Raw genomic sequence first — 18,554 nt, forward strand, 5'->3', positions numbered from 1 at the left:
CTAATCCGGCTTGGCGTTGACCTCGCAAGTTGCGCCTTAGGCGCCGAGGATAATCCGGGGCGCCCCTGCGGAGGGTTAATCGGCATTGCCGGCCCAGCAATCTCCGGGAAGTTTATTAAGCCCTTGAGCAAACACCGGCGACTGCGTTCAAGAATGCAGCAGCAGCTGCGGACGCTTTAGAGGAACAGGAGCGTGCTTAACAGCGTAGTCTATGAACTGATGCGTCTTAACAAAGAAGAAAGGAGCTTAGTACTTCATTCTATGGCTGCACAAGGCAGCTGAAAGCTTTATGCTGAAGCAGGCAAAAACAAGTTAGGAAGGCCCTGCATTGTTTGGCACTCTGCTCTTATACATACATTAGAGTTTGATAAATATTGCACACCATCTGAATAAAGTAGCTGCTATATACAAAAGAATGAAAAAAAAAGAAACGGAAAGAACACAAAAATTAGGGTCGTGACATGGCCGGTTTTCTGGAAAAGTGCTCCCTCATGTCCTACAAAATTTTTTTTACACACTGGTTTTCGTATGGCTGGCTATCATTCCAAATACCAGGTGATCTTTAATTTGAATTATACATGGAATATAAGCTTTTACTTTTACTTAGAAGTTATAAGCGAAATGGACGCGGTCACAACCAAAGATTGACTTATTGATTGAGTGGTTCGTTATGATTATCTTGTCAAAGTATCGTAGGTAAGTGCGGGAGGCTTCAGAGAAATTCGCACCACCTGGGGTTCGTTTATGCGAACATAAAAGCCCGGCACACGGGAGTTCTTTCCTTCCCCACGAACGCAAAGCCGGCCGTCGTGGCTGGGAGTCGTGCCTGAGACCTCGTGACCGGCATAACCACCGAATCAGCGCGGATATTCTATGAGCAAGGACAGCCGTCTGAAAAACATTAAGGGCCATCTCACACATACTGTTTCAGATGTGTCACTCGGCCATCACAAGTATTCCTGTAAAAACGTTTGGAAGACGCTTAAGCTTGCGCCTTTAAGAGTGCAGCGCGATAGCATTCAAAAATCCCTGCCCGCGCTTCTCATGATTCCCGGCAGCTGCACCTTATGTAACCGTATTTTCCTGGAAACGCTGGCGGCGAACGCTATGCACGAAGGCGATATTTCTGGGTTTTCTACCTTTTATTTTTATGGTGTTTCAAGGAACCGAGCGGGCCGCGCCACTCCTGCTAAGACAGACCACAAACGGCAGCTGGAAAAAGGGTTTGTGCTTGAGTTTCCGCATAACGGGATTACGTTTTCTCGTATATTCAAATTACGGACCAATGCTATCATGTCTGGGAGTTGCGTGTGAGTTGTACTTTACAAATTTTCTGTCAGATTCTAATTTGAGAAATTCAATTAATTCATCGATGCCTATGCGCCACGTGCAGGGCTGTGTGGTTCGGTATGCGTGGTTCGGGATGATTTTCTCGGACGCCGACACCTACGCCCGACTTTGTGGGTTTTTACCGTGAAACATGGCTTCAGAGTGAGTTCTTTGCTCTCTTTCACGCGCTTTGCCAATCTTGTCAAGCCCATGCTTTCACATGTTCTACCTGCTTCATTTTTCAGTTTTGCAATTGCTTTGCACGTAATGTTGCTTATTGCGAAATTCTTACGGATCGCTTCTTGGGCGGGAATCCCTTTTAGGACGATTATTGAAGATCGCGGAACATGGCAAAGATGCATCGCTGACTACCTTCAGGCCTGCTTGAACTCTTTACCTTTCGACGACCCGTTCTTGATCCGCAACTCTGACGAAGCTATTGCAACACTAAAGAGTAGCCCGCCGACATCTTGTTTTTCAATCGACGTGAAGGACCTGTTCTACAGTGTCCCGAGGCAAGCGGTGGTACAAGCAGTAGAAGAAGCCATCGACACGTTGGGCTACACCAAATTTCAGGACGTGTGCAAGTGCAGTATTTCTAGTTTTGTGAACTTGTTAAAACTGTATCTACATGGTGCGTTTATCGAATATGGTGACAGTGTGTATGAGCAGAAGGATGGAATCGCCATTGGTTCTTGTATAGCTCCCGTGCTTTCCGACTTATTTTTGAGTGTGGGAGACAGGAAACTTGCCGACTTGTTTGGAGAAACGAACATAACTACCTGTTTCAGATATGTTGACGATTATTGGGTGTGCATGAAAGAAAACCAAACCGATCCATGTAGCGTAGAAACTGTCATCAGCATGTTCAAAAAAGCACATGAAGGTTTAGAGTTCACGTACGAGACTCCTACCGAAGGTCGATTGCAGTACCTTGATATAAACATTAGGATCAGAGGCTCCCACATGTGCTGGTGCTACAAAACTAGAGGAGAAAAGGAAATCCTGAGGTACGACTCTTGCCATTCTAAAATCATTAAAAGAGGCATCGCCAAGGCTTTCATCAGTCAAGCAATTGAAAAATCATGCCACCATGCTGTGAGGGAGAGCATCGACCTGCAAGTAAGCCGCTTGAGAAACAGTGAGTACCCGAACAGCATGGTGGTGCAAATCTGTGAAAACTTGTTGCCCGAAATCAGAGCCAACAGGAAAAGGCAGAAAACACAGAAAAAATTGAAAAAACGCGTGGTGTTGCCTTACATCCATGGCTTGTCACATCGGATAAAAAAGACAGCCCAACGCCATGACGTTCAAGTTCTGTTCTCCGCCCCGCAAAAACTAAAAGGCATGTGCAAGAAGGTGAACGCAGGATCCAAAGAGGCCAACCCTAGTGCTACGGTCTGTCAGACTAAGCACGCAAAAAAGTACGTGGAATGCGCTACTTCAGTTGTTTACCAAATCCCACTAGACTGCGGGAAAGTATACATTGGGCAAACTGGACGTTGTCTAAACGATAGGTTACGGGAGCACAAATACACGTGCCAGCTTCTGACAGCACCTAGCAACTTGGCCGCACATTGCAAACAGTGCAAATGCTCCCCGCTAATAGAAAGCACCACAGTCATCGGAACATCAAAAACAAAAACGGAGCGAGAAATATGGGAGGCGCTTGCGATAGCTAAAGAAAAAGAGACGTGCGTAAGCACTCCGTCCATCGCGCTTATCAAAGCTGAGGTCGAGTTTGCCAGGGCGAACGGGTGCATGTGAAGGATGTATGCCTGACCCAAACTATAATCACATGTCGTCACCTTGTCATATCTTTTTATATGTAGCCCCCCCCCCCCCCCCGCACCATATCTCCTTGTATATAAGCGCGTTCTTTAACAGTATCAAACAGTTGGTAGTTTGCGCTTCGTCCGTCCACGTCCTGTCCTTCCTTAATATCGTGTTTGTAAAACTGAGCGCAATATAACCATGAACGTTCACCAACTAGCCCCCTTCATTGCTTTACTAAAAGGAGAAAGTGCATTATGCAGGCCTCAAAGTTTTAGAAGGTTGCGTACCCCCTCCCCCTTCCACATCTCTGTCACCGCATTAGTTTCTTATACATTAAACGCTTGGTTGGCATGCAGGGTAACAAGAAGAAGAAATGTTGTCTTCGTCTGACACACATGGCTCCCCATGTGACAGGTCCACCTATATTATATTCCGCGATTGGCATCGAGAAGTAAAAAAGTCGCAGTTTCACCAGAAAGGCGAAGCACCGATTACGATAGCAAATTAGTAGATAGTTACACGAAGTAAGCACAGTCGTTTTATCGGCCGTATTAACTGGTAAACATTCGCTTACTAACGAAATTAACAAGCACGGTGTGCCGCGCTCACAGGCAAACATGAACGCATCTCGCTCGATGACCGCGGAAACTCGATGTCAAAGCACTGGAGTGAAAAATCGCGGCAACAGCAGCGAGAGAATTGACCTTCATGCATCTATTGCTTGAACGTGAACGAAACGTCGAATGTACAATGCACACGAAGCTACCGGCACTACGCGTACTCGGCAAATATCTCAAGTCGCTTTGAAGGTGAGGCCCGCGCGGGCGCGCACTTTGGCCACGTCGCAGATCGCTTTCAAGATACGGCGCCCGCACGGCCACGCCGTAAGCAGCAGCCGTCGAAGAAAAACGCCCCCGCACCCCTCGCTTCACCTCCGTGCTTCGCGCGCGACAGAAGAGGGCGCGCTTCCGCTCTGCCTTCCTCGCGTTCGCCGGCTCACCCTCGCAAGCTTTCACTCCTTGGATTTACAGGAAACCTCACGGCGACGCCGACAGTGGAAATGCGCTTGGAGTTTCCATATAATTGTTATCACAATAAAAAGAAGGAAATTCACTTGTACGCGTTGTTCGTGACCTTTAAACACGGGCGCAAGGCCAGACAACACAAAGCGCTAGTGTCCCAAAGACGAGTTCCTCCCGACACGCCCCGCTCGCTGCGAAATTGTTCTATTATGCTTTTGTCCCCTTGTGTAGCGGATTAATCTTCATAAGCGCGAGTTGGTCGACCTCTGTGCGTCCTTGAGGTCTCTGCATATATAGCGCATCTGATGAGGCACATTTTTCACTCGGCACTGCAATAATGGAGACGTGCGGGAGGTTCCCTTCAGAGTGACGCCGTGCAAACCAAGCGGCCGCTCAGCCCGCTAGGGGGCAGCACTATATGAACTTGATTGTCCTCGCTCATTAAAACTTTTCGCACCTTGTTCTTTCCGCTTCCGTCCTACTTTCGTAAAGGCAGTGTGTGCCACATTTTTTCTCCCTTTCCTCAGTGTGAATCAACTTTTAGCTGTTACGGACAGACGATAATAACAATGTGATCACAACGACGGCGACGATGATCATAACATCAGAATGAACTATTTCGTACGGCCACGTATGTACGCAGCGTTCAGGTCAAGGAACTCTTGGTTGAACCTTGAAGAAGAAAACTAAATAGGAAATTTGTAAATAAACATAAGGTTTTAAAAGGATAATAACCGTATACATTAACAAATACTCATAGCTTAAGTACCCTTTCTGTACCGGTGACGAGTACAGTCGTCATGAGCAAAAGTACCTTCAGTGTGAACAGATGACGATCGCATTCGTTAATTTGCTTCTAGTTTCAGTTTCTGGCACTAGATGGCCTGTGTATAGGCTTTCTCTTTCAAGTTAGTGAATGCTTGCGCTGGAAACGCGGCTTTCTTGCACGTCATATTTTTTTTGGTATACTTGGAACAATTGTTGTCATTTCCTGCGCTACGTAAAGGGTGCATTCTCTTAATTCCGTTAATAAACAATTTACGGACATATTAAAAAAAGATGAGCCACATTTGAATCCAGAAGAAGAGAACGAAGGCTCATCCGCGGCCAGTCCCTCATAGTGGGTACGTGTCATGTTTAAAAGGCGGCCAACCGACCAGGCTTGACCGAACCGCGAAACGAGACCCAACGGATGCCTGCTGTGGCCGAGGTTTCCGCCACGCCGAGAACTAACGCCACTCGCGAACGTCGTTGACAGCAGTCCGGCTCGCAACGGGCCAAGCATCGCCACCGCCCACGGCTCTTCGAGTCACCCAAACAAAAGGGTAGGCGGACTACGCACGTCGTTGCTTAGTGTGTTCAGGGCGAAAGTGTGAAAAGGAAAAAAAATATCGGTACTTCCGCACATACGATCGCGCCGTCCACGTTGCACATAAACTCCAGCTCACAAAGCATAAATCGCGAAAGACACGTCCCATAAAAAAAAATAATAATAAGAATAAGAAAAAAAAACGGCTAGTCGTGTTCAGACAATTGCATCGAACAATCTTCTGAGACATTCATAAGCAATTACAACAGTCGAAACAGCAGTATTTTTCGAGGCGTTGCACGACAGATAGGATGATTTTCACGCACACAGACACTTCGTACAATTCCAAGCGCGATCCGGTATATAGACGGTTTCACCTTGACAGCATTGATCCCAGTGACACCAAGAGACTTCTAGTCTAGTGTGCCATCAGCCTACTGTGACGACGACGACAACAACAACAACATCGTAATTAGCTGCAAAGGTTAACGATGTAAAATCTTCGGACTTCCGTTTCACCGCGCTACTACTGCACCTCATGATTGTATGTCTTGCCCTCTCTAGCTAAGGAAATCCTCTAGGCTGCCGCTTGTAAAATGGTCTGACACGATCCCCCGTAGCCATAGCAACAGCATATTCCAAGCTCGCGACGGTCTCTTACAGGAGGCGGGGGGGTTGCTGCCCAGCGCGCCGTGTCGGGCGCCACGTCGTAGCACGTGTGTCTCGTGCGTTATCGTGAGACACGCGACGACTCTGCTGTACAAGCGATCCTGACGTTTTACAACGAAGTCTTCACGAAGTTAAATGCGCACGCCTCCCTCGAATAGGCGACAGCTTCTTTGTGCGGCTTGTTTCAGCCGGTAATCTGTGCAATCTTTGCTTTTCACGTCACGTTCTGGCGGTTCCACGTTTGAGGTCGGCTACCGCTGCCCAACTTACAAAAAAAGAAAAAAAAAACAAGATTGTGAGCGTCGCGTCTGGGCCTTGAGACGAGCATTAAGTAAGGTTATTGCTATTATGCATGTAACATGTTTTTGTTCACTCTTTGTAGTTTAGAAAACCGCTTAGTTTGTATGCTGATACAAGTGAGGTAAGAACTGTTTGGCGAGACAGATTTTTCTCTCGACGAAATGCTACGCCACTCACATTTCTCGCGGTAGCAAGCTCGGCGAATCGGCCGTCAACCTTCCCTACAGCGCGAGCATATGCGTGCCCGCGCATACCCTGCCTGCCAATGGCGACAGCCGGCCCCCGAAGACACGAAGCGACTTCTCCGCCCACTCTCGGTCCCTCCCAGATCCGCAGCTGCGTTCCAGACGGCATCGAGGGAAACCGACTGAGACACGCTGCATGCGCTCTGTTGATCACGCTCTGTTGCTGAAAGCCGGGGCGAGTTAGTTGGTGGCATTATAAAACATGTTTACGGCGCCATATCCACGTTTCGTAATTGACGACACGCGCGTGCTTACCCTTCCCCGGCGCTGCGACCGTGTTTCGTAATCGATCACGGGCAGCGGCTCGATGTCTAGCGGCAACAGATTGCCAGCACTCAGGCAAGTGACGAGCAACGGCCGTTGAGACGTTCAGCATAGGAAGCGCTGTAAGTGCGTTGCAGCTGTAAACTTCAGCTTTAGGCATGCACTGTAAGCATCCTTGCCGAATAATATTTTACTCCAAAACCGCGCACTAACCACGCGAAACAAACTCGGTTTTGCTGGTGTCAAAATTCTGAATAGCTTGCCGGCTCAAATAAAAGAAATCGACCTCCATTGCATCATGTGAAAGCGGATGTACGGCGAAGCTGTTGCCGACGTTAGACAAGCACAACCGACGTTATACAAGTACCACCACCCCAACTGACGTTAGAAGACGTTACGCAAGCGCCATTACCACAAGCGACATGCGTCACGCGCGCGCGCACGTGTACGGAAATGTTATCATTCTTGTAGGCCCTCCACCTAGCGCAAGTGCGTTATTGAAATAACTGAATTTCTCAAAGTAAGATTGGCCAAAAAATTCGCTAAGTACGATTTACACACAGCCTGCAGACATGATAGCATCGAACTGTAATTTGAATATACGAGAAAACATAATTCTGTTACGCGGAGACTCAAACACAAACCCCTTTTACAGCTGCCGTTTGACGTCTTTTTTTTTTTTTTTGTCAGCATAAACCTAAAAATCACGATCGACTATAGGTAAACAGCTTCGCTATAAAAGCTACACCAACATTATCATCATACTAGCATTTACTCAGATATTTCATTGCTACTTTGCAAACTGTACTTTCACTTTTGAGTGTGTGTGTGCTTCTTTCTGCTCTTTTTTTTTTTTTTTTACTGCATCCTGCGCTTACTGATTATATGGCAGCGTTCGTCCTCTTCTGCTCCTTGCGTCTGTCCTAATATCTTGTACTAAGCTTTCCAGTCAATGGGCCAGTTTCTGTGTTACGTTGTAGTGGTTAGCACAATGCCCTATACGGGGCTTGTAAGGACAGTTTAAATAAGCAAACATTGCATAACTTGTGCAATCGCTTTCTTTAACCTTCTAATTGCGACTGACGCCATTCTATTGCTGCATCCTTGTGTAACTAAGAACAAGACGTCCCGCTGCAATTTCTAACTGTGGTACCTCCTTCTGTATAACCACTCCTAGATACGTAAACCACTGGTGATGAAACAACAAAACTGAAACTTGAGAAAAGTGCGGGCTCCGTGTGCCGGTGCGCCCAGAAGCAGCCTCTGGCAGAACTGATCGCTGCCTGTGCAGCTACTGCAGACGCTCGCCTCCGAAGTATGGATTCATCTGTCGCCGAAGCTTTCTTTGTTTACACCGGGTTTCGTGCGAGCCTTGAGCCGCTTGGCTGCGGCGTCACGACCCGCAGCAATAACTTCTAAATATATGCCGATCCAGCGCGCATGTTGGAATCTACGTAAAGCGAAGCTTACGTAAAGCTCTTAATTAAACGCTTTACATCTAACGACCATGCGTGCGCTTTGGCGATGACAGGTGTGTGCACAACAACGTACGTCGCGATATGAAGCAACATTCAGGTATCCTGTGTCTCTTGTGTCACAGTAAGAACTACCCATTTTGGAGGATTGGCCAAGAAGAAGCAAATTCTCAGTAGCACGTACCAAATGGCAAAATAAAAAGTAAAGTAAATAAAAAATAGTGAAATATAATTAGCTATTATATTAACCGATCGATGAGTTTTGGCGATGCTTATGAGCCGACATTATATGTTCAGATATTATGCTGGAAGTAAATATTTTGTTGTGCAGAACAGAGCGGGACATACCTGCTAAGTGCAGAATGTTTATGTGAGCCACTTCGTGGGTACCTTATAGCCTTTGTTTGTTTGTTTGTATGTATGTATGTATGTATGTATGTATGTATGTATGCATGCATGCATGCATGCATGTATGTATGTATGTATGTATGTATGTATGTATGTATGTATGTATGTATGTATGTATGTATGTATGTATGTATACTTCGAGGTACAGTCGTACAACAGCCGCACAGGAACGACTGAGCGTGAAGTAGACAAGAGCACTGGGACGACCAAAGCATAGTACAAAACAGTACAGGCTTCGCTTATAATCAACTTCGATCGTTTCTACGCAAATCCTTGTAGTGGCCCGAGTGCCTCGGCGTTCATCGACCTGTGCCTCACGGTCTCTTTGTCCTCGATGTATTTTGCAGGCTGGGCGCCCCCGGGGCCTGAGCGCTGCCGAGCCTCGCCGTGGCGGCTCGAGGCGGCAGCACAAGCACCAGCCCAGGCCGCATCGCTGCCGGCGCCCGCTCCGCCTGGCGGCGCACGGCCACACTACTACGGCGCGGCCGCGACAAGGAACGCAGGCCACTGCGTTGACACACGGCCTAGCATCGTACACCACTTGCCGGTGAGCGGTGGCGGCGCTGTTTGAACATATAAACCAATCATTTATAGCGGCCGACAAGAGAACCACACAAAAAAGTATAATAACTGGTTCATATACATGCTTGTTGGTAATTGGTGCAGCCATGTTAGCGCAAATATAATTAGGAATAGCAAACCAGACACCACAGTTGCTACTGCTACAGTTTTATTCACTCAACTTAGACCTGGTCAAAAGCGCAAAGCTTGTTGAACCGTTATTTCGTCCGCAATCAAGAAAAAGGCGTTTCGCGTCTTCGAACAACTCGCGCTGCTAGCAGCTCGCACCAAGGTGGCATCATTGGCGCGCCCCAGTGCCTCGATATTATGCCTTTCGCAGGGTTGTTCGTACATATTCGCGTTCCTTGAGCTCAATGGGCTTCGTGGGCCAGCATTGTTACTGGATTTCTTTCTGGAAATCGTCTGGGAGCCCGCAGGGCTATATCTGTCCACCTACGTCGTCTTAATGTATCATCAAGGCCACGTGATGTTAGGCCTCGTGTGCAAAAATGCATGTTATAGATATATTGACGAGTGGTTGGTTCTTTAAAGGGACACTAATTCGAAAAAATAAATCAGTTTAGACTAATGAAGCATTGTTTCAGAACCCTGCCAGCAGTCATTTCAAAAAGATAGTTTGATTATTAGATGAGAAAATGAAGGTCCAAGCATCAGTATTTGAATTTCGCGCCGAAACCCCAGCGCCGGTACGTCAGCTTGACGTCAGGGATTCCAAAGTATGTTTTCCCATTTGGGCAGCGTTGGCTTAGTAAAGGTTCCCGAAACTTGCCATGTTTAATATTTGGTTCCTTTAGAACACAATGTAGTCAATCTGTACCACTATATATAATTAGTAGGCCCTAGAAGATGCCATAAAAATCCATGATATCACAGCCTCCAGGTGCGGGAAGGCGTCGCCACCCGTATTTTGTTCTTGCGCTTTTTCTGGCTTACCAAACGCCTTATCGCTGTAAGAGTGGTAGTTTTGGGGTTGTAGAAAGGTAATTTACTGATGCAGAAGAAATCACTTTTCACTTTAGTGTCCCTTTAAACAATACCGTCTATACTTGTTTTAAAGAAACTATTTTATGATATATTTGAAATGGCGCTATGTCTATATTTATAGTTAGCGAAAGGCTATGCGAAAATCGCTCGGTAAGATAGGCCGATGGATGACGCATACGAAATGCCAAATAAATGCCGTACGAATGCTACGCCCGACCAATTTTATTGACTCTTCTCACAGGATAGGATCCCGCTACGGGTAAATGCTATGAAATCAGAGGTGTAAATCACGTCGTGCATGTCGCGGTTCGCGCTCTAGTTTAGCCTTACTTTCAGCCCATCGCGTACACGAAGAGGAAGTTAAGATGAACGAGTGTGTATTTGTTGCGGACTGCACTTACGATATCTGAAGTGCTCGTTGCCTTGGCTACATGTGTGTATGTGAATCGCTGAAATGACGTTTTCTCGTAAAGGACCGTGACCGTATCAATTAGCTCGTGCCTAGATTAGCGGAAAGGTAGCAAGAAGGAGCCAACGCTTGGCACTCAGAAGTGCCGTGCCATGAAGTGAAAGTGACAGACTCGTGGGAACACCGAGGTCATGCACTGGGCCAAGCAAATAACTTTTCTAAGACGCATCTCAAGCATAGCCCTTAGGCGACCGTTCCGCATCTCCGTCTCTCCCTCACGTACCGTTTAGCACCTCAATAATCACACCCCTTCTACGAACCTTTCACATGTTTTTCCCGTGCCCCCTTCATCTCATAATCTCACCCGACGCACCCCTGGAACAAGCCCCGACGATGAGCGAGTTCTGTACGAGGCATTTTGATTACGCTTTCGTTCATTGCTTCGTAGCAACACCGCACGCTTCGGATTTCTGAGCATCGGCCAGCTGAAGCAAAGGGTTTGCTTCGGATTCCAACGGTGCCTACAAATTTCCGCCTCTTAAACAGAGACGTCGCCGCTGTACTACTGCGGTCTAAACTGCCGCCTAGACAGCAACGCGCGAGTCAGACGAGAGTCAAACTACGTCCCATTGAACTTTGACGACAACGATGTCATAAGCGTATACACCTGCGGCAGGAGCTCTCCCTACCAACCTCGCTTTCCTCGCCACCGCTTAGTGCAAGACAACAGCACCACCGCATGTGAACAGATGCGAGGGTAACGGAATCACCGAATTACGGAATGGCTACCCGTTTTACCGTTTCATGGTGGCTTATCGCGGTAAAAGACGACGTCATGTGGATAAGAGTTAACGGTTACGGTTTCCCGTCAGGCTCTCACGCTACGACGGGACGCTAGCGTCACTTGGGGAGAGCGGATGCGCTTCACATGTGCTCCACAAACTTTGTCCTCTACGACCGGATCAACTCATCCCAGCCATCTGAATTTGGCATCATCGGCCTCCGCTTCTCCTCTGGAACCTGCCGATACCAACTTTTCCTGGTTTGGACCATCACATCAAAAGGCAAGTCCATCTCTTTTCCTCACCACGCTGCGAGGCTAAGCCTCACGGAGCAGCAGCCGCCGACGCCGAAAGCCGCAAGAGACGCCGCTGCGCACGAAGACCATACGGCGCGTCGGCGCCTCGAAGGTGGCATGGAACCCATTGTAGTAGAGGCAGAAGACATATTACCCTCGGAACATACCTTTACCAACGGCTGGCACACGACAAGCGAAGCTCGACTCGGAACTCCCGCCCCACCACTACTCCGAATTCCGCCGCTAGTCGAGAACTGTGAGCAGCCATCTACGCCTCAAGCACCGGCGGCGCACCGGCCCCGGCCGCCCCAACTCTCCGCCCTACGCCACCCCAAGCTGCCCATCGACGATCATAAAATCATCCTCCGTCTCAACCTTCGGACCGTGAACGATGTCGCGCAATGCGATGCCATTCTGCAAGCAGCTCGCCTCGGACGCCAAGAGGCCCAGCCAGGCATCATCATTATCATCATGTTTTATATCCACTGCAGGATGAAGGCGATCTCCCTGCGATCTCCAATTACACCTGTCCTGCACCAACCGATTCCTACTAGCGCCGCGAATTTCCTAATTTCATCGCTCCACCTAGTCTTTTGTCGTCCTCGGTTGCGTTTTCCTTCTCTTGGTACCCATTCTGTAACCCTAATGGTCCCACGCTTATCTAACCGGCGCATCACATGATCTGCCCAGCTCGATTTTTTTCCTCTTTATGTCAATTAGAATATCGTCTATACCCGTTTGCTCTCTTATCCAAACCGCTCGCTTTCTGTCTCTTAACGTTATGCCTAGCAATCATCGTTCTATCGCTCTAATGATTAGGGCATCGGGCGGTTGTGCCAGCGGTCCTATGCCAGGTATGGTTCCCCACCTGCGGCAAGTTGTTTTACAGCGAAGCTGTTAAGGGCTAGTTGACCCAGGATCGTGTCCGTGGATAGACACAAAATCCCGAAGATTGTGCAATGTCGGGCCGACCCGCTGTGGAGGTGAAGCAGGAATTAAGCACTCCCAACACGTGGGCCGATCCCGAAGATAGTGCGATGCCGGGCCGACCCGCGGCAGAGTTGAAACAGGCGGCGTTACACACTTCCCATAGTGGACCGATCCCGAAGGTAGTGCAAAACCCGCCGGCCCCCGGCGGAGGTGCACTTCACCATTAAGGGGCCCATATAAAGTGTTTCGCTGCTCATCCTTCTTCACAGGCTGGAAGGGCACCAATTTTTTTTTGTCCACTTTCATTTGCAATAATTTATCCTTTCTTTAATTCAGTTAGTAAGTAAGTACAAATAATTTCCTCTGTGTTATCACTGGGTGCCTTTGTTTGTTGGCTTCTTATGATATATGATTGATAAAAATCGGGCCCAATGGTTAACCTCCTTTCTTGTTGTTTATTACATAACGAAGGTCTCGAATCCGACAACATTGATGCCTTCACGTGGTATGTGTGGGTTTATTGACCAGTAGCCTTCACCAAAAACATCACGTACACGTGACGTCTGCGGCAGCTCAATTGGTAGACCATCGCACGCGTAATGTGAAGGCGTGGGATGGTTCCCCACCTCCAGCAAGTTGTTTTTTCGTCCTCTTTCATTTCCATTAATTTATCATTTCTTTAATTCAGTTAGTAAGTACAAATAATTTCCCTTGTGTTGTCCTTGGTGTCATTGTTTGTTGGCTTCATATATATATATATGTATCCCAGGGCGCATGACGAAGAGCACATACTGACTCACACTTTTATGCTGAGTCTGAGATCAGTCCACGATATGAGGCTGGAATGAAAAACTTTATTTTCACAACGAAGGTATACCGGCGAAGGTGGAGCCCTCAGTCCAGGGCCCCAGTGGCCTTTGCCATCTTGCTAGCTCTGTCGATCAGCTTGAGCTGTTCTTCAGGCTTCGAGCAGGATAGCGCAGCCTCCCACTGCTCCGGTGTTGGTGTTTTGTGTACTGGCGCTACCTTTGGCTTTTGGCAGGCCCATGTAACGTGGTAAAGCGTTGCGTGTTCACCGCATAGCGGGCATTTATTGTCGTATGTTGACGGATAGATTTTGCTGAGCAGACTCAGATTGGGGTATGTATTAGCAGAGTCCTTCCATGTTTTTTCTGGTCACGAAACTGCCGCCTCAGTTTCATATAGCGCCAGCGCCCGCCGCTAGAGGCGCAACCGTGCATGAGAGGGCATGCGAACGCCGCTACCGCTGTGGTTGTGTGTGGGGCAGCCTCGGTATTCTAGCTTTCTCAACTTCCTCAACGATCGCTTTAGTTTCACGTAACTATTTTTAACATTGAATATAATTAAATTACTGCCTGAGCGTGTCTTCTGCGATGATATGAGCGCACGGGACGAAAAAAAAGCCGCTCATAACATGGAGCTTGCGGCGGTCTCAGACCAAAAAGAAGAAAGACCTGGAATTTTAAGAGCCAGAACCGCGATACGATTATGAGGCACGCCGTAGTGGGGGACTCGGGATTAGTTTTGACCACCTGGGATCCTTTAAAATGCACCTAAATTTAAATAAACGGGTGTTTTGCATTTCGCCCCCGTCGAAGTGCGTCCGCTATACACGGCCGGGCGGTCCCGGTCCGGATTTGTTCGTCATCGCCGTTCGCCTCAACGCTTCGGTGGGCTCCGCTTTTTAATATTTGCCTTAAATTAAACACCGCGCATTCGCAACAAAACGCCAGTGGTCCCACTTATCACCAGAGGAGTAAGCGCCAATTCTCCGTTGCGCATAGCGCCAGATTGTTCGCCGAGCACAGCTGTTCAGTTTCTGTTAAACTGTGGCATAGAAGGACTCTGTGGGCAGTATCTTATAACGAGATCAAAAGAATGAAATTGCTATTGCAAAGGGCTGCTACCGTAGAATACTTAATGACAAAAAAAAGGGAACTGAGCTCCTCCATGCGCTTAAGATTTCTTGCAAAGCGATGTCATTTCTGAATAAGATTTAGGTAGAATTAATGCAAGACGAACTTCGCTACTAAATGTCTTCCTAGACAATCACATGTAAGAAGACAGGACAGACAGACAGACCTGTCCTGTCTTCTTAGATGTGATTGTCTAGAAAGCGCAACCAATGTTTCCTATTACAATGAACCAACTTGCCCAACAATGCATCCTGCTAAATGCCTTCGGTGCGGCTTTTAACAACGGATTAAGGCGAACCTGAAGTGTTAGGACCTGCACAGTTGAAACTAGCTGTAATTAGGCAATTGCCTTAGCAAGCAGTCGTTTAGAAGCGTCAGTAAGCACAGCACTTCACTGCTCGTGGTTTCGACGAAGAAACGACGAGACTAGGTATTTTGGTTCTTAATTCGCAACTATTTACAATATGTTAAAATGTTGCAATCACCGGTCCTGATATTCTTATCATGGTCGAAAAATGAAAAAAAAAAAACTTTATAATTCGATTAAGAAAATAAATAAAACGTGTTGGTGCAAAAACAAAATACAAGCATGATCATTTATTTATCATGTAAAATAAGCGGAGCGAAATACAGATAGCACGGAGGCGTCCGGTCACAAATGGTCCACCATTCACAATGCAAGAAGTTTGTTAAAAGCATGACACTGATATAATACGCATAAAGAAATAAGATCAAACGTGAGAGGTATGCATTGGGAGGCAGGAAACAAACACCAGCAAACGAATGGCAATAAGTACAGAATGCATAGTCGATTGTTTCTATAAACAAGAAAGTGTAAAGCATAAGCATTTCATAACACACGGCTACAGAACTCTCAAACGAACACAAGTAGCCACATCACAAATACAGCAATTTTTTTTTAAATGGCTTGTTAGAGATACCACCTTTCTACTTCTTCAGCTGTTACTTAAACATGCAGACAAAACTTGCTCAGCAAATCACAATACAAATGTAGCTAACAGTGTGCTAATAACCTTCTTACTCATAGCAGCTTATAGACTTAAAAGTACGTGCAATTGAAGAATTGTAGCCCATCATTAGGCAAGACTAAAGGACAATGGAAAATAAAACAATGCATATTATTCTATTTTAACACTTGCATTTAAAGGAATTCTAATGCTATACCTTTCATAGATGGTCGGGGTAAGGGCGCTATTGCTGTGAACTACTCTATCCTGGTATAACACAAATTGAGGTTGCAACAAAGCATAAAGCAAATGTGTTCAGCGTCGGCTTCTCACGCTCCAGGGACACGTCGTCGCCGTTGATGTTGAAATTGTACGCAGTGACGATGTCCGAGGCGTCAAAGTGTTTCGCGCACACACGTGTATACTTCGATTCGAAATTAAAACCGCCACATTCCTGCCGCGGTATGGCCCGCTTCCATTTCTCGCGCTGCTCCTTGTTATTAGGTAAACAGAACAACGACACCTTTTCGGTCGTGCCCTTGTAGCCGGAACGGCACCCAGGCACGCAACACGTGTTCGGCATCGTTGTCCCACCCCACCACTTCAACCAAACAGCCGAACACTCGAAAAATAGCACAGCACATGCACAGAACGTACCCGAAAGTCAGCTCGCCTCGCACTGCGCAATGCTGCGCACGCATTACGGTACGCGAACGATGCCCTCTGTGGCACAGTGGCACCGCGTCGCGGCACCTTTGGGCAGCATATGAACCTCTCCCATAGCGTGACGGCGGAGCTTCGTGACCAGAAAAACATGGAAGGACTCTGGTATTAGTCTGCAGTTGTCTCCAGGCAACCGACTGCTCTCTACTAAGGTCTTTGTGGGGAGGGGGGTAGATCCTCCTTAGGGCTCTTTGGTTTTCTAAAATTGCTCCATAGCGTCTGGTGACTGTGTCCGGTTCCCCGTCGTGGTGCGCCCCCCGGTTGGCGTATGCTCGGGCGTTGGCGTCGGCACGCTGGTTCCCTGTCACAGTCTCATGACCTGGTGTCCACGTAATGAAGCATCTCGAAAAGGTTATTTTTCTCGTCTTGAGTATGCGGATGGCCGCAGTGGATATGCGTCCACTGCTGTACCTTCTGCACGCTTCTTGCGAGTCCGTAAGTATTGTTGTAGTGGCCTCTTCGCCCTTGTGGGTGATGGCGAGTGCGATTGCCGCTTCCTCAGCCTCCAGGATGTTGTTGCCTTTGATCGAAGCGCAATTGATTTCTCTAAGCTGGTGATCAACAACGCTGACTACCGCCCCGGAGTGCTCTTTGTATGTGGTCGCGTCGACGTATAACACGTCTTTTCTCGCCGAGAAATATCTGTTGTGTGCTTCTGATCTTGCCTTTCTTCTGGCCTTGTGTAATTTAGGGTGCATGTTTCTCGGTATCGGGCTAACCTCAATGATCTCTCGAATCTCTTTAGGTATGCTTTCCGTGCTGTTAATTTCTCTGCAAGCATCTCTCATACCCAGTATCTTCAGCGTGTTCCTGCCCGTTGGAGTCAGCATGAGTCTCATTTTCTGCGCGAGAAGGTGAGCTTCGATGTGTTCTTGCACTGTGTTGTTTATGCCCAATTGAAGGAATTTCTCCGTCGAGGTGTTGACCGGTAGTCCGAGAGCGCATTTGTAAGCTTTCCTACGGATTGCCTCTAATTGTTCTTTTTCCTGCTCGAGCGGTGTTTGGTAGGGGACACTGTATACAATCCTACTGATCACGAAGGCCTGTATTAGCCTACATGTGTCCTCTTCTTTCATACCTCGCCGTCTGTTTGAGATTCTTGCGATCATCCTTGTGATCTGAGCTGTAGTGTTTGCCAGCTGTCTGATTGTGTGGTCCACACGACAGTTGCTCTGTATCCACATGCCAAGGATCTTAACTTGGGATACCTCCGGAATCTTCTTCCCCCCTATGAAGATGTCTATGGAGTTTTGCAGATTGTATCCTCTTCTGTAGACTCTGAGCACCTCGGATTTCTCCGGGGAGCAGACAAGCCCGCAGTGTTCAGTGTATGCATGGACTGTATCTGCTGCGCTCTGCAGAAGGTCTTGTTTTTCTCCTAAGGATCCCTTGGTCACCCAGATTGTGACGTCGTCGGCGTATATGGCATGCCTGAGCCCTTCAATTTTTTCGAGCTTCCGTGCTAACCCGATCATAACAATGTTAAAAAGCGTAGGGGATATCACAGAGCCTTGCGGTGTTCCCTTTTTGGGCATGTTGAAGGTGTCAGTCCTGATGCCTCCTATACCAATGGTGGCGGATCTGTCACTGAGGAAAGCTCTGACGTAGTTGTGTATTCTCTGCCCGCAACCAATGTTGCTGAGACCCTCCAGCACAGCCCTATGACTTACATTGTCGAAGGCCGCCTTAAGATCGAGTGCAAGCAAGATATTTTCTCCATATTTCGGGATGGTAGTAAGTACCTCCTCCTTAATCTGCAGGAGGATGTCTTGCGTTGAGAGGCATTTTCTGAATCCAAACATAGTGTGTGGCATGAGCTCGTTATCCTCTAGGTGGGTCTCCAACCTCTGAAGCACAATTCTCTCGTATACTTTTCCCAAGCAGGACGTTAGCGAAATGGGTCGCAGGTTTTCCACGCAGGGAGTCTTTCCGGAGTTCGGAATCATAACTATTTCCGCATGTCTCCAGTCGTCCGGGATAGTCCCCTGTTCCCAGTGTTTATTTACGAATTCTGTAAATCGTTTGATGGAGTTTTCGTCCAGGTTCCTTATCATGGCGTTGGTGATGCCATCCTTGCCTGGCGTGGTGTTCTTTGTGGCAGACATCACAGCGTGTCTTACTTCTTCTATGGTAATGGGTTCATCTA

General features: G+C 47.6%; 1 protein-coding gene across 2 annotated transcripts in view; it reads left to right on the top strand.

The window, feature by feature from the left end:
* Positions 1-18,554, top strand: part of Mct1 (Monocarboxylate transporter 1) — a 183,410-nt gene that overhangs the window by 68,742 nt on the left and 96,114 nt on the right. For both annotated transcript variants that reach the window (XM_075682529.1, XM_075682530.1), the window contains exon 2: positions 9,145-9,344. The gene's annotated coding sequence lies outside the window, so the exon portion shown is untranslated. The remainder of the gene's footprint in view (positions 1-9,144; positions 9,345-18,554) is intronic.

The sequence above is a fragment of the Dermacentor variabilis genome, chromosome 2, assembly GCF_050947875.1.
Source record: "Dermacentor variabilis isolate Ectoservices chromosome 2, ASM5094787v1, whole genome shotgun sequence".
Taxonomy (NCBI): Eukaryota; Metazoa; Arthropoda; class Arachnida; order Ixodida; family Ixodidae; genus Dermacentor; species Dermacentor variabilis.